We start from the raw sequence: 15709 nt of genomic DNA, 5'->3' as shown, positions 1-15709 counted from the left end.
CCAGCCCAGCCGGTCTGCCTCTGGAATAAATGCAGATGGAAATCAGTTCCATCTCAGCTCCTGGAAAGTGGGCAGGGCCCTCTCCAAAGGCTGTGGCTCCTTCTCTCTGTGCTCACCCAGTTCTCAGGAGACTCTTACCATTCTAAAGAGTCCTTGCTCCAGAAGTTTCCTTTGAGAAGGTTTTGCTCTCCAAAGTGCACAGTCACCTGAGAATAGCTGAGATGCCGCACAGTGAGATCAAATGTGTCCAGGTCGAGTGGACTGTGGCCAGAGACTTTGGTGGCCTCCTCCCCCACCCCGGGGTGCAGAGCCCTGGGACAGCCATGCCCGTGGCGTAATTGGAGTGACTTGGACACTCCAGGCTCTGAGTGAGGCCATCTTCCTTCAGTGGTCCTTAAACTTGACTATAGCACACACCTTTTTTTTTGTTTACAATCGCAACAAATTTTAGGACCCCAAGAAACACTGAGAAACTCTACAAAATTATAGTCATATTCTCTGAAAAAAATTTAAAATTGCACATTACTGCTGCAAAGAAATGCTGACTTTATAAATGTTCCATTTTTTTTTCCTATCACTCAAATGAAAAGCAAAAATTTAAAAAAGTATCTCATAGACCTTTTAACACTTCAAGACTGTGTTGTTCCTGAGAGATCCGCTGCTACAAATGTGAAAAGCACGGGCTTACTTCATCTGGTTATCACAACACACCTGTGAAATGGCAATATTCATCCCAATGATTATCACAGGTCAAGAGAGGTCATGAGATCTGGTTGAGGCCACGGGCGCGTTGGCAGATCAGATTCGAAGGCAGGGATGTCTGACATTGGTTTGCCCATTTGGAAGGTGGGCAGGGCTTCTGCCTCCAAGTCTGTTCTACAAAATGCTGCTTCTGGTAAGACTCAAAGTTTATTTTCAGCTACATTCATCTCTCCTTTATAGCCTTTCACCCCTTTGCAACAGTTTTACTCCCAACCTCTTCTGCTGAGTTATCCTCCCAGGTTTCTAGGCACTAAGACTAAGACTCAGAAGGAAATCAACAATTTTTTTCACTCTGCAAGGCATCTAGCATCCATGATTTCTTCGACTCCTCACAGAAACTTTCTGAGACTGGTTATTTCCATTTTAGAGCTGAGAAAACATACTCAGAGAGGCTAAGAACTGACCCAAGGTTATACAGCCATCACTGGTAGAGCCAATAGGCCTGACCTCTTTCCATTCTTTTCTGTAAAGGCATGGGGAGACCTAAGGCTATGGCGAGAGCATCCCTGGGCAGAAGCTTCGAGAAGCAACTTTATCCAAAACATTGCTTCAGTTGATTGTTTTTTCTCTGCCTGTAGTGTGAAAAATTCACATTAGCAATTCTAAGGGACAAAGTGGAAAAGGCTTTGGGAAATCAGGTCAATGTCATTCAAGGAACAGGATTAGAAGACTAGATTCATAAGGCACTAAAGCTAAGGAAATCTAACCTAGGCGTCTGAGGGAGCCGTTCATAGTTACATATAAAGGAGAGAGATGTGATGTCCTAGTCTAGCCCACAAATGAAGGGGCCAAGGGGTTGGAGGAAAAACATCAGTCCTAAGCCAAGGGGAAAAGGAGAATGGAGTCTGTCCTGGTTTGAGACTTCTGTGAAACCCAGAAGATTATCTTCTTAAGCTAACCCTATGCATGTGAAATGATTTTTTGGGACCTTTTGGTTAGATTCAGTCAAGGGGCCTTTTGATTAGATCACTTTTGATTAGATTGCTTCAGCAATCCCTTAGGGCCCAGGGTGGATCCTAATCTTTTCACTGGAGTAAAAGATGAAACACAGAGAAAGAGAGCTGCCATTGTTACCTTGCCATGTGAAAGAGGGCTCCAGGATCCCCACAGCTGCAGAAAGACAGAGAAACCCCAAGAGCCTGAAAGAGCCCAGAGGCTGGCATCAGTGGAGCAACCTGAAGCTGAAGAGCCATAGCCTGGGGAGAGATGAGACATGCGCCTGATCATCCACAGTTGTATTGGGAGAAGATGAGCCTGGAGGAGAAGGCAGAGATTGGCTGCCACTTTGCCTTGCCCCGTGGCAGCAGTTCAGGTCCTGCCAGCAGCCAACATTCGATGAGACATCATCTCTGATGATGCCTTGATTTGGACATTTTCATAGCTTCAGAATGATAAGATTTTATCTAACAAATTCCCAATATAAAAACCAACCCGTTTCTGGTGTTCCTGCATTGGCAGCCTTTTGCAAAGTAAAATCAAGTTCCTTTCCCTCAGTCTGTCCCTGAGTCTTTTTGTCTTGCTGCTTTCCGGGGAAGCATTGACCTTGTACCCTGCTGTGTGCCTCAATTCAGGCATGCTTACATTGGCTACAATGCAGTTAATTGTAGAATGCCCCAAATACAGATCTGAGACTGAACATTATTGATGACAACAATAATAATATATTCATAGAGCATTTCTTTTTGAAGTTCTTTTAACATATCCATTTTCACTCAGTACTCACGGCAGAGCACTAATAGGCTGAGTCCAAGGGCTCTTGTCTCCTCTTGCTGCTGAGGAGGCTGAGCCTCAGCAGGGCGGGAGAAATAAGGCACCATCACTTCCGTGGAATTAAACAATACACCACCTCCATCGGTAGACTGGATTCTCAAGGCCACTCACCAGGCAGCCTCCTGACCTCATCTTGGCAGTCTGTAGAATGCTTTCCCATGTATTATGCTGTTTTGCTCTCCGAACAGCTCTCCGTTTTAGGTATTCTTATGGTTGTCCATTTTACAGATATGGAACACTGACACACAAATGGAGAAATGACTTGTTCAAGGTTCCATAGTGGAATCAGGGCTTCAACTCATGTCTCTTGATGCAAAATCGATGGTCCTTTCTGACTCCATTTTTGGGGTTGTTTTTAATGACGTGTGGGTGTGTGTTGGGAGGAGGAAGATAGAGAAGAATGACCATTGCTTAGTGCCCAAGGGTTATTGTAACAAAGTACCACCAACTGGGAGGCTTAAAACAACAGACATTTGTTCTCTTCCAGTTCTGGGGGCCACAAGTCAAAAATCAAGGTGTTGATAGGACCTTGCTTCCTCTGAAGTCTCCAGGGGAGGATGCTTCCTCACCTCTTCCAGTCCCTGGAGGTTCAAGCAACCCCTGACTTCCCTTGGCCTGTGGGTGCATCATTCCAATCTCCAGTCACGAAGTATTGCCCCATACGTCTCTGTCTTCTCTTCTTTCAAGGATACCTGTCATTGGATTTAGGTCCTGTCCTAGTATAGTATGAACTTGTTTAAATTTAATGATGTCTGCAAAGACCTTATTTCCAAATAAGTTCCCACATAAGGTACTGGAGGTTCGGATTTGAACCTATCTTTTTTGGGGACACTGTTCAACCCAGGACAACCCCTATTGGATGACACTGAAAGCATCCCGAGGTGGACTGGGTCTAGACCTTGATTTTGGAATATCTTAGGACTCTTTGAAATGAGTTCGAACCCCTTGAGTCAACTTCTCAAAATGCAACTTCACCTCAGGGCATGGCTCCCTACAAGGGGCAAAGGGGGAAGGACTTTGGCTCTGTAGCAAAACAACAGGCAAGAACTTTTGGGTTTGTTTGTTGTCCCAGCATTGATGGTTAGGCTGAGATTATGGCTTGGGGGATAAGAGTCCATTTATCTGGTTCGTTCCCACACTCTAATTGGAAAAGTGGAATTACCACTTAAGACTGATGGCAACCAAACATCTCTAAGCTATGAAGCTAAAATGAACTGTTAAGTTACATCCAGGAGCGTATCACTTTGACTGCAGCGAGAGGTTTTATTTGAAATTAGAAAATGAAAATTACCGATCAATGCAGTAGAATAGAATGAATGGTGTTTCAATTGCGCTACGAGAAAATGTAACTCAGAATCAAGATGTCCTATTTACCTTCTTTCCAATTCCAGCGCCTCACACATAATGGCCACATATATAAATGTATAATGCATTGGTGAGCAGCAAAGACTCAGCGCAGAGTCTCTTACCCTCTGATGAACCCAGCGACAGTAAAGTGAGCTTTTGGGAAGCCTGACAGAAAGCAGGGAACTCTATGAGTTTCTCTTCCTCAGAAAAGCAAACAAATGAAGTCGAAGTCTTGGCCTGTGGACGGTCTGTAAATTCTAGACCTCGGATGCTGTGGGGTTCTGCTTTTTTAATTGGAAAAGTCAGGTTGTGATTTTACTGAACAAGTTAAGGCCACCAAGAAAGATTTGTCTGCACAAATGCTATTAGTGGTAATGAAAGAAATCATTCCAAACAGAAACTTGGCATTGAGGAGGGGATCAAAAATTAGTGATTTATATTATAAATTTTTAATTAGTATAATTGGTGTTGTCCAAAGACTCAGAGCTCTCATTTCTTGAGCAATTAGTATGTGTTAGTCTGTGGGCTACAGATTTACAAACAGGATGTAATTATTCAATCAAGAACTATGCTTGAATGTGACACATGCCATGGGCTGTGGCTCCGGAGGTAAAATAAACAGACAAAAATTTCCACTTTCGTGGAACTTTAAGTGGAGAATATCCAAACAAGTGGATTTTATAGAACGTTGAAGGGTGATGTGGGTGGCTGTAAAGATAAATCAGGGAAGAGGGTTAGGGCACACTGGGGGAGTGGACAGGAAAGCTGGCATTTTTACAAGGGATCTTCAGGGAAGGGGAGAAGGCAAGCATTTGAGGAGGTGAGAGAGTGAGGGTGTCTGGGGAATGGGTTTAGGTAGGTGAAACATAAGGACAAAGGGCCAGAAGCAGGCACATGTTTGCTGTGGCCAAAGAACAGCAAGGTGGTCAATGAGCACCTAAACCCTTCACATCCCCACTGTGCTGGAGCTCTCATAAGCTCAGTGTCACAGTGAAGCTCAAAGGGAGGTTGACTAACTTGACCAAGAGCCCAAGAGTCTATGCTTCTAACACTGTCCTAATCTGCTCCCACCATCCCAGGGCTTGGTGACATAGAAACGACCTGGTTCAGTGTGAAGATATCTGAACATTCCTTAGGAGAGGTTTGGAAATGAATATTCAAAACCTGTTATTTTGCTTCCTGAAAACCTCTTGCATCTATCTGTCACCATCTCTATCCCCTCTACCCTAGTTCAAACTGTCTTCATCTCTCCCAGATTATAGAAGCCTCCTGTTTTTTCTTGCTCTCACATCTGCTCTCCTCCAATCCATTCTCCACACAGTGGCCGGATGTTCTTATAGAAATACTAAGCTGATTATATCACCATCGCCCAACCTGAAATCCAATGATGGCGGTCCATGATATATAGAATCAAGTCCCAAGTTCTTCAAAGGGGCAATGTGACCTGCTTGGTCCATCTCCTGTTCTCCTTTCCAGCCTCACTTTGCTCCACCCTCCAGGCTCCCTGGGCCCACCTGCTCCTCAGATACATCGCACACCTTTGTGTATCACGTCCTTCCCACATGTGCCCTTCCTTCCATCTGGAACAATCTCTTGTCTTCCACCTGGTCAATCCCCTTTCTGTGTTCTCTAAGGGTCCATTCAGATGTGACTCCTAATAAAGCCTTCCTTGATCTCCCTCCACCTCAAGGCCTGCTCAGGTTCCTGGTTTGATGCCACAGTCTCCTGTATTTTCTGAATTGTTCCCTCATTTATTTTTCCTATTATTTTTCATTGCTATACTCTGGCATGCAGAAGAGTAGTTAGATGCTCAGCACGAAGAAATAAGTACAGCTTCACTACTAGACTCTCAGGTCCATGAGGTCAGGGGTCACTGTTTTGCTCCCATAATACGCTTTGTGCTTAGCTCAGAGGCAGGCTGTATTCCATAACAACCTTTCAAAGGAATGAATCAAGTTAGTAAAATGTCAGCCCCTGGTGTTGTTCCTCTGATCCTGTCTGGGGGAAGATCCTTAGAGTTGCATTAATAGATGGGCTCCATCTAATCTTTATCCTATTTATCTCATTTGGTGGTCTAGCTCTGTCCCCAACTTGCCAGCCAGAAAGCATTGTTACTCACAACCTGTGTTTCTTTCTTTGCCTTGGCTCTGTGGAATCTCAGGAGCAATTTTTTGGCTCACTTCTAAAACCTCTGTGATTCTGTTCAGTATGCAGGAATTATGATTTTGCTTCTCTTTCCTTTCCCTTTGGCTGGTTTTCTCAAGATCATATTTTATTCTTTAGGGTTGAATGCATTTTTATACACTGTCTCCAATCCATTGTGGAACAGTGTAGGAAATGAAGAAATAAAAAATTGTGTTTCCAGCTTGTGGTGGAACTGTATGTACCCCAGAAAATCATGTTCTTAAAACCAATCCATTCCTATGAGTGTGCACCCATTGTGAATAGACCTTTTGATGAGACTACTTCAGTTAAGGTGTGACCTACCTCATTCAGGATGTGTCTTAATTCTCTTACTGGAGTCTTTTATAAACAGAATCAACACACATGAGAGAAAGCATGTTTGTTTGGAAGCAAGAAGCTAAAAGCAGTGAAACCCAGAAGAGAAGGGAGAGACCAGCAGACACTGCCATGTGCCTTGCCATGTGGCAGATGACTCAGGGCTTGCTGGCAGCCAGTCTTTGAGAAGAAAGCATCACTTGATGATGACTTGATCTGGACATTTTTCTCCTGCCTCAGAACTATAAGCTAATAAATTCCAATTGTTTAAAGACAGCCTATTTCATGGTATCTGCTGTCAGCAACCTAGGAAACTAAAACACAACTATACCTATAACTTAATAGGCCAAGGGTGTATGCTGGATACCAAGAAGGACTTAAGTCAGAGCTCTGCTTCCTTCACCAAGGCTCATGACCCTGAACCAGGGACCCTCTTCACAGCTCCACTCTTATCGTCTGCCCAGTTACCAGTCTCTTTCTGGCTTTGGGAACTATCATGAATCTAGCCAGGTTGCACCTTGTTACTATGTCAAAGTTTTGCCAAATCCTTTTAGGCCCAGCTCATCTTGACCTGTGACTTCCCCACTTTCGCCACTTTCCAGGCTCTTGCAGAAATTAGGCTGATCTTGAGAGCTGTGCCTCGGCTTCCCGTGTTTCTGCCTTAGGCCCTCATGTTCTGGTTTCATCATCTGAATTAGATCCCCTGTGACCCATAATGCCTGGCTTATCTTGGGGTAGATGTGTTTTGATGGTTCCTTGCATTCTCACACATCTCCCAGCTACTCCAAAGCTCAAGACATGTTCATTCTCTCTTTATATTTAAAACACATTCCTTGTAAAAAACTATATAATTAGATCTTAAGGTTTTTGGCCAGTCTGAAAGCCTCTGCCTTTTAATTGGAGTGTTTAGTCCACTTATATATAATTTAATTATTGGTGTGGTTAGGTTTAAGTCTACTGTCTTGCTCTTCATTTTCTATTTGATCTGTTTTTGTTCCTCTTGTTTTTCTTTTAAAAAAGATTTTTTGGATTAATTGAGCATTTTTTAACATTCAATTTTATCTCCTACATTAGCCTTTTTACTATAACCTTTTTGTGTGTGTTTTTTAAAAAAATGGTTGCCCTAGTGGTGGCAATATGCACTTTTAACTTTTCACAATCTACCATGAAGTGATATTATACTACTTCAAATATACTTTAAAAACCTTTACAGTAAACTTCCATTTACCCTTACTGTACTTTATACTATTTTTGTCATATATTGTACTTCCTTATATGTTATAAATTACATAATACCTTGTTATTAATTTTCCTTATAACTAATAAACAGTCAATTGTCTTTTAAGGAAATTAAGAAATAAGAAAAATTTTAAATTTATCCATATATTTACCATTTCTGGAACTCTTCATTTCTTTGTGCATAGTCAAGGTTTCATCTGGCATAATTTTCCTTCAATATGAAGAACTCTCTTTGTATTAGTCAGGGTTCTCTAGAGAAACAGAACCAACAGGATATATGTATATTAGTGTATATATAATAAGTAAAAAGAGATATCTATCTCTCTATATCTATCTATCTATCTATCTATCTATCTATCTATCTATCTATCTATCTATCTATCTATCTATCTATCTATCTATCTATCTATCTACCTACCTACCTACCTACCTATCTATCTATCTATCTATCTATCTATCTATCTATCTATCTATCTATCTATCTATCTATCTATCTATCTATCTATCTATCTACCTATCTATCTATCTATCTGGAATTGGCTCAAGTGATTGAGCGAGTTGGCCAGTCACAGATTGAGAATTGTGGTAAAGGTGATATTGAAGTCTTGAGCCTGAATTTTTTTCAGGGAAGCTGGCAGACTGGAAATTCCAGTAGGAGTCGATGTTGAACTCTTGAGGCAGAAATTCTTCTGACCTCAGGAACACTTGGTTCATGCTAAGACCTCTAACTGATTGCATTAGATCCACCCATATTCTGGAGGGTAATTGCCTTTACTCAAGGTGAATTGATTGTGGACACTAATTCTATCTACAAAATATCTTCACAGTAATAAGTAGGCCAGTATTTTACCTATCTGTATCCTTTAACCTAGTCAAATTGACTTGTAAAATTAAATACTATTAGTCCAATCTTTGTCACCTTGACTCCTATACACCTCTCCTTAAGCCATTCTCAGTCTCCAAATAAACAATAACATATTCATATTTCCACCAAAAGTGACACAACTATACTGCATACAACATCAACAAAAATCCACACTGACACTTTCCCCGGAAGAGGATGCAAGTCCTTGGGTGATATTTACTCTTCTCCTTGATAGCTTGTTAATTATGATGTAACGTTAATACAAGTTATACTACATGATAAGGGAAAGTGAAAGAGGAAAAAACAAGAGTCCAGGTGTTATAGCGATAAATTCTTCTAGCTTTTGTTTATCTGAAAATATTTTTATTTTGCCTTCATTTTTGAGGGATAAATTTGCTGGATAGAGAATTCTAAGTAGACACATTTTCTGCCCAGTATTTTAAAGATGCTCTTCCACTGTCTTTTGGTTTGCTCTGTTTCTGATGAGGTCACTTGATACTCTTAACATTGTTTCTTCCGTATGAAACAATTTTCTCTGGTTATTTGTGAGATTTTCTTTTTATCTTTCATATTCATCAATTTGACTGTGATATACCTGGAAATTCTTTTTTGTTGTTGTTTATTTGGTTTGTTTGGTTTGGTTTGCTTTATCCTGCTTGGAGGTTTTTGAGTTTCTGAGAGTATGGGGTTGATATTATTTCATTAAATTTGGAAAATTTTGGCCATGATAGTTTCAAAGTATTCTCTACTCCAACCTCACTTCTCTTTGGGGGACTCTAATTACATGTGTATTAGATCAGTTGATATCACCCCACTGGTCATTAGGCACTTTCTTCTTTTTCCGCTTTTTTTTCTCTTGGAGCATCAGTTCAATGGTTTCTATTGCCCTATCTCCTATTTTGCTGTCTTTTTCCCTTGCAGTGCCCAATTTGTTGTTAAACCCCTTCAATGAATTTTTAAATTCAGATATTTTTATATTTCAATTCTAAAATTTCCATTCAGTTCTTTTTAAAAATATTTTCCATTTCTCTCCAGGGACTTCCTATTTACTTGCTCATTATGTCTATTTTCTTTAAAATCCTTAAATATTTTTATGTCAATTGTCATTTCTTCTACTTACATTATCTCTATCAAATCTGGGTCTGTTTCTACTGACTTTTTTCCCTCTTGATTATTGCTTACATTGTCCTGCTTTCTCTCATATTTTGTAAGTTTTTATTATGTACTGGCATTGTGAATCTTATACTGATGAGAGTCTGGATTTTGTGGTCTTCCTTTAAATATAGTTGGATTTTGTTTTGGCAGGCATTTAATTTATTGGTGGATCAGCTTGATCCCTTTCATCAAGTCTTTCTTTTAAAAACAGTGCTATTTTGTTTCAGCACAAACTTTATTTAAGGGCCAGTTTTGTGCTAATTGTGTGATGTGGCTTTCTGGAGAGTCTACTGAAAGTGTAGGAGGTTTAATGAGGTCTCTCCATTCTCACTGTTCAGAACATCAACGCCTCCAAGAACTGTCTGAGTTAAAATCTCCACTCAGCTCATAGCCTCTCAGAGTTGTTACCTGCCAGTTCACAATATAGTCTTACCCTACACATATAAAATTTAGTATTGGCTTATGTACATTTTAAAATATCCTTTCCTGTGTAGCTCCCTCCTCTCTGGTACTACATTGTATAGATTCTAGAGCCCTCAATAGCCCCAAACTCTGATGTCTGCCTCTTTATTTTAACATATTTTTGTGGGTCCCACCTCCCTGCACTGCAGACCAGAAAGTCCCTCCAAGGAGAAAGCCAGGCCAGTAGTCACATGTAACCTTGTATGTTTCTTTTCTTTTAGGGATCATAATCCTGTGCTGACTCTTGTGGAAACAGTTGCTTCTTATATATTGCCCAGTTTTATAGTTGTTTTCAGCTGGAGGTGATAATCTAGAATCAATTATTTCATCATGGCCAGAAGTAGAAATTTTGTCATGTTCTCATTTAACCAAACCTGAATGCTGTAAACCACTTTAAAACGGTTTCCTTTTTTCTTAAATAAATGGTGATTATTCAGAACTAAATTGGTCAATGTCACCTCATTTTCCTGTCACTGTTTAGGTGGAAGAAGGAGGGATGGGATAGGACAATATGACCTCTTATGGAAGTCTACAATAGATGCTCTGAAAGATTCATGACCAAAATTGCTACCAGGAATGAGCACCTCTTACTCCCTTCTCTTGATCCTTCTATCAAAATGGAGAGAAACCTATCAGAGTGATACTTGTGGTCTCTTGCCTTATCCCAACTCTTCTCAAGTGGATAGAATGAGTTACTTGATTGGTGAGTTTAGAGCAGAACTGAGCGTGGTCAGCTCAATTCCTTCCTCCTTCCCTTCTCTTGGGGATCTGATTACAGGTCTACTTCTCCCTGGCTTAATTTATAAACTAACACTCAGGAAGGCAATGGGAGCCCAGCAAATGTTAGAATTAGAACTTATTATTATTGCTATCGTTGTTACTTTTTAATTCTCATGTCCATTTTCTTTTCTCTTTCCATAGGGACTCTAGAAGATAGAATTTGAGCTACACCCTTAGGTCTGCCTCTTTCCTGGTGTGTGTATGTGGGAGGTGGTTTGCCATGTAAGGGAATTCAAATGGAAAGAGTGTGGCATGTTGGGATCCCTTGATCCACCAGGAAAACCCCAAGGTTAAGTATGGTCAGTTTTTGTGCAGTCTCTCTGGATGCACTCAGTTTCATCTGGATTGTCCATTCTCAAGATACAGAGAGTCCAAAATGACAGATATCACCTTATTACCTGTTGGATGTGTAGATGCCTTCTGAGATTTTTCCCCAGGCATACTCACTTTCCTAAATTTGTGTTATTGGACTTATTAGTGTAACTATGACATTCTCTGAATGCATACCTGCAGTCTACAAAGAAAAGGGAACTTGAAGTGTATTGGAAAAAATGAGGGAAGCCAGCTCTAGAGGGGTACTCTTTATCCTTGTGTTTGTCTCTGTATATTCAAGGGGTGATGGCGAAAGCAATTCAGTATGGAGTTTCAGAGCCTGGACTCTGGATTTACATTATCTGGGTCTGGATCTTAGTTCCATTACTTGCTGACTATGTGGCTTTAGACAAATTTTTAACCTCTCTGTGTCTTAGTTTATTCATCTGTAAAATAATAGTAACCTGCTCATAAAGTTGTTGGGAAAATTAAATTAGCTATTATTCAGTGATATGAGATAAAATACAATAATGCTTAACAATTTTTGGTTATAATATCTAATGCTGATTGGACGTTCCTTATGCATCTGACCCTATTCCCAGAGCTGTGTATGTAATAGCTCATCAGCCTTCACACATAGACTTCTATGAGATAGGTTACTATTACTCTCTCCAGCCTGTTACAGACTGAGGTTACAGAGCTGGTGCTGGAGCTGGGATTCCAGACCTGCCAGACTCTGGAGTTGACCGGGCCCTTACCATGTTACACGGCTGCTTTCTCATTTATAGTATTTCACAAGCAAGACCAGAGTTCCTGATCTGGGGGGAAATATCACCTGGGTAGTTTTTGGACAGATAATGATGGTGGTTGGATTCAATATCTACCCCTCGCACAGCAATCTCTTCCCTGGTCCAGCATGCTCGACCCCTGCCCCACCCCACCAGGCAGGAAAAAAGTTTGAGCATGAGGATACAACTTCATTCAGCTGAAATGACAAAACAGAGGCCATGATTGGAGGAAGTGGTTTCTTTGGGCTCACAAATGAGGCTGGGCTTACCTGTAGTACTGGAACCAGGTTTCCTGGACCTCTATTCCGTAGGACCCCTTCGTGGATTGCTAATGGCTGGGGAGGGATGTTATCATGGGGCCACTGGCGGGCAGCAGCGGCTGCAGGGAGAAGAGGAGGTGACAGAACGAAGGTGATGACACTGATGTCACTTGTCTTGAGTCAAGGTGGCTTGGGTTAAGCGGAGGTGACAGGAGCACTTCCTAGGGCACTGGTGGGCAGCTGGGAAGGGAGGAGAGGGCTTGTGAAAAGGCCACTGAGAGAGAGCACAACCCACCTCACATGCAAAGAAATTGCTCTGCATTCCTCTCACAGCTCAACTCAATGAGTTATCTTTTGTAGGTATTTAACAATAGCCAACACGTACAACACAATGCCTCGTTTGCATTTCTTTTAACCCTTTGCTTCCATGGCCTAATTTTGATTCTTCAGTAAGTCTGGGAAACAGGTACAGAAGGTGCTGTCGTAAATGTTTCCACTTAAAGATGCAGGAAGAAAGAGCCACAACTCTAAGCTGGATGGTGCGCTAAGCACTTCACAGGGACCACCTCAGGCCTCACAATGGCTCAAGACACAGGTACTGTCAGTTTTCCCATTTAACAGATAAGGAAAGGAGGACCAGAGAGATTGAGCAATTTGCCTGTGGTCACACGCTAGTGAGTGGCAGGACTGGGCTTGGAGCCCAGGCAGACTGGCCCCAGAGCTTCACGCACGAGCCACTAGCCCTGATGGCCGTCTGAGTCAGGACAGGGCTCATCAGTGGCAGAGCTGGAACTCCCATCTAGATCTACTACTTTGGAATAGTTTCTGCTCTCTACACCAGGGGTTCTTAACCTTTTTTTTTGTGCCATGGACCCCTTTGCCAGTCAGGTGAAAACCACGGGCCCTGTCTCAAAATGTAGTGGCAGATAGTCTTATGACACTCAACATTGGAGGTCAGAGAAAATAAAGATAATAAGTTGATTTTTTTTTCATTTCAAGCTCATGGACACCAAGTATTCTTGGATTTTTTTTCTTTTTTTCGTTCACTTCTTGTTCTAGGTCTCCTAGGTTTGTCTGAGATGGCTAATACATTTTATTTAACTTCTCAAGCAAACGTACCACACAATGCATTTTTGTTTTATGCAAATATTTGTGGGTCTTTGTCTTCCCTGTACAATTGTTGGAGCTTTTGAGTTATGGACTTTGCCATAGAAAGATTTGAATCCTCACATTTTCCAGAATCCAAAAGTGAGCACCCTTCCCTGCTTCCAGTAACATCAGCTCTTTCCTTCCCATTCCTCACTTGGACCAAAAGAACACTTCTTTCCTTCTCTGCACAAACATGTAAAATCTGCAGCAGACATTCAAGTGACGCTATGGATCCTGAATGTGCTTTGCCAAGTTGCAGGGTGTTAAAACCCAAGGTTCTCTCCTATGTCAAATGAGGTGCTCCTGCCATGACCCACTGAATGGACTGAGAGAGGGTAAACTACAACATAAACTATAATCCACGCTGTGCAGCCGTGCTCCAGAATGTACTCATCAAATGCAGAGAATGTGCCACACTAATGAAAGACGTTGTCAATGTGGGAGAAGTGGGGGTGGTGTGGGGAGTGGGGCAAATGGGAACCTCTTATTGTTTTATTGTACAATTTTGTGTGATTTATGTATCTTTAAAAAAAAAAGAAAATAAAAAAAGTTGAAAAACAAAAAACCCCAACAGGCTTGACTATGGGAAGACTGGAGCAGTGGGAGAGGGATGTGAGAAGCTAGAGAGGTGGGGGGGGGGGGGATTGCTTTAAGGCTGTAGGGTGCTGTAAAGACACCAAGACTGGTGTAATCAATGAGTACAGTGAGCAATGATCAATAACAGTGTAGTCCTAGTGTTACTCAGTGGTCCTCAGCAGGTGGTTGCTGTCCTCTTTGGAGCTTCCTCCATAAAGCCCCATCTCTAAGTGCTCCAGGTCAAGCACAGTCCTTGGCCCCCAGCAGGATGGAGCCTCTGGGCAGGTCTCCATGGGGGGCATATGCTGTTTCCTTTCTGGCCAGCAGACCCTTTCCCCCTACCATGTCTGTTTAATTTCTGCATGCCAAGGTTACAAGAAAATGTTCCACCACCTGCCCCTCTAAACCCTCCCTGCTCCATTTAGTTGAGTTGATTTGTTCCCCAGTTACCTACACTTGGGCCTCCTCTTCTACCAGGCAAAAAGAGCAACATTCCTGCAAGGTTTTACCTCTCCTTCTGTAGAAATAGGACTTGGAATTCCACCCCAAGCCGGACTTCTCCCGCCTTCCCCAGGAAGCTTGCTTGGTAGAAGGTACGTTGGTGTCTGTGGTGAGATGGGGCTCTCCAGGAGACACTGAGAGTGTCACCACCGCTTTGCATATTGAAAAAGAAATTTTAGAGTTCCTAGGCCATTTCCCCCTCCCTCCTTCTACCCCCCCACCCCCACCCCCCACGACATCAATCTTTTTCTTGTTAATTTACAAAGGGAAACACGTGTGTGCGGGTATACCTTTGACCAAGAACATGGATCTCCGGTGCCTTGGGTTTGTTTGTTTTCCGTTTCCTGGGAACTCGAAAGGAGGAAGTGTTATCCCCGTGCTGATAGGTATTTCACCTCCGAAGGCTCGCAGGCTTGGCGTTTGAAAAGTCCTGTCTCATTCACCATTCTTTCCCCAGTTCAGCAATCAGACAGACATATGGAAGACGCTCAAGTTAGGTTCTGTGTGTAGGAGAGAGACGCTCACACGATACCCGCGTTACTCAGCCCTCTCTCCATCCTGTTAAAAACGGTCTATTTTTATGGAACTCTTTTGCTTATATTGAGATATAAAATTATTAGTCTGAGGTTGGCTCACATCATCAGAGCTTCAGATTCTTGGCAGAGCTGCCTGCAGTCTGTTCCAGTCACTCACTGCCAGGGACAGAGCCTGCACGGGAGCAAAACTAGGTCTTCCTGCGGAAACCTGCTGAGCTCCCAGGAAAGCCATGTGCGAGGAGAATTTGATACGCTGGCCTTAAGGAAGTTTCTGCGTTCTCCTCAGACAGCCTTGCCCTTGGTGGGTGACTGATAATGTGAAATTAGAGAGTTTCAGCGGGTATTGGGGAAGTAGCAAAAGGAGACTTGGCAGCCACCGGGCCTGTTATACGAGAGTTTTGCATATAAATTACATATGCATATGACATTTTAGCTCCAACTTTACATGTGTTTTGGAGACTGGATGCAGCCGTGTCCCTGCCTGTCTGTTTGCTTTTCCCATGGATGCATCAATATTAATCCCACTGCTTTTAGTTCACTTTCAAGAAAAGCATGGGTGTTGTTTTTTTTTTTTTCATTTGAAATGACAAAGTTGGATACTGTGGTTTTCAGTGCCATGTCAATATCATTTATTTTTATTTTTGGCGAACTCCTGTGTCTCCTGTACAGAAATGTATCCTGTCTTTCATTCAAAATATTTCCAAGGTG

General features: G+C 42.1%; 1 long non-coding RNA gene across 1 annotated transcript; it reads right to left on the bottom strand.

Moving 5' to 3' along the window:
• Nucleotides 1-7785: 7785 nt before the first annotated feature.
• LOC131277246 (uncharacterized) lies at nucleotides 7786-14570 on the bottom strand. The gene is made up of 3 exons (XR_009184436.1): nucleotides 14474-14570; nucleotides 12249-12479; nucleotides 7786-7868 (listed from the first exon to the last, which is right to left on the bottom strand). It is a non-coding gene; the product is annotated as an uncharacterized lncRNA (long non-coding RNA).
• Nucleotides 14571-15709: the final 1139 nt, after the last annotated feature.

Source organism: Dasypus novemcinctus, chromosome 3 (genome assembly GCF_030445035.2).
Source record: "Dasypus novemcinctus isolate mDasNov1 chromosome 3, mDasNov1.1.hap2, whole genome shotgun sequence".
NCBI lineage: Eukaryota > Metazoa > Chordata > Mammalia > Cingulata > Dasypodidae > Dasypus > Dasypus novemcinctus.
This window is presented reverse-complemented; position numbering and strand designations above follow the sequence as displayed.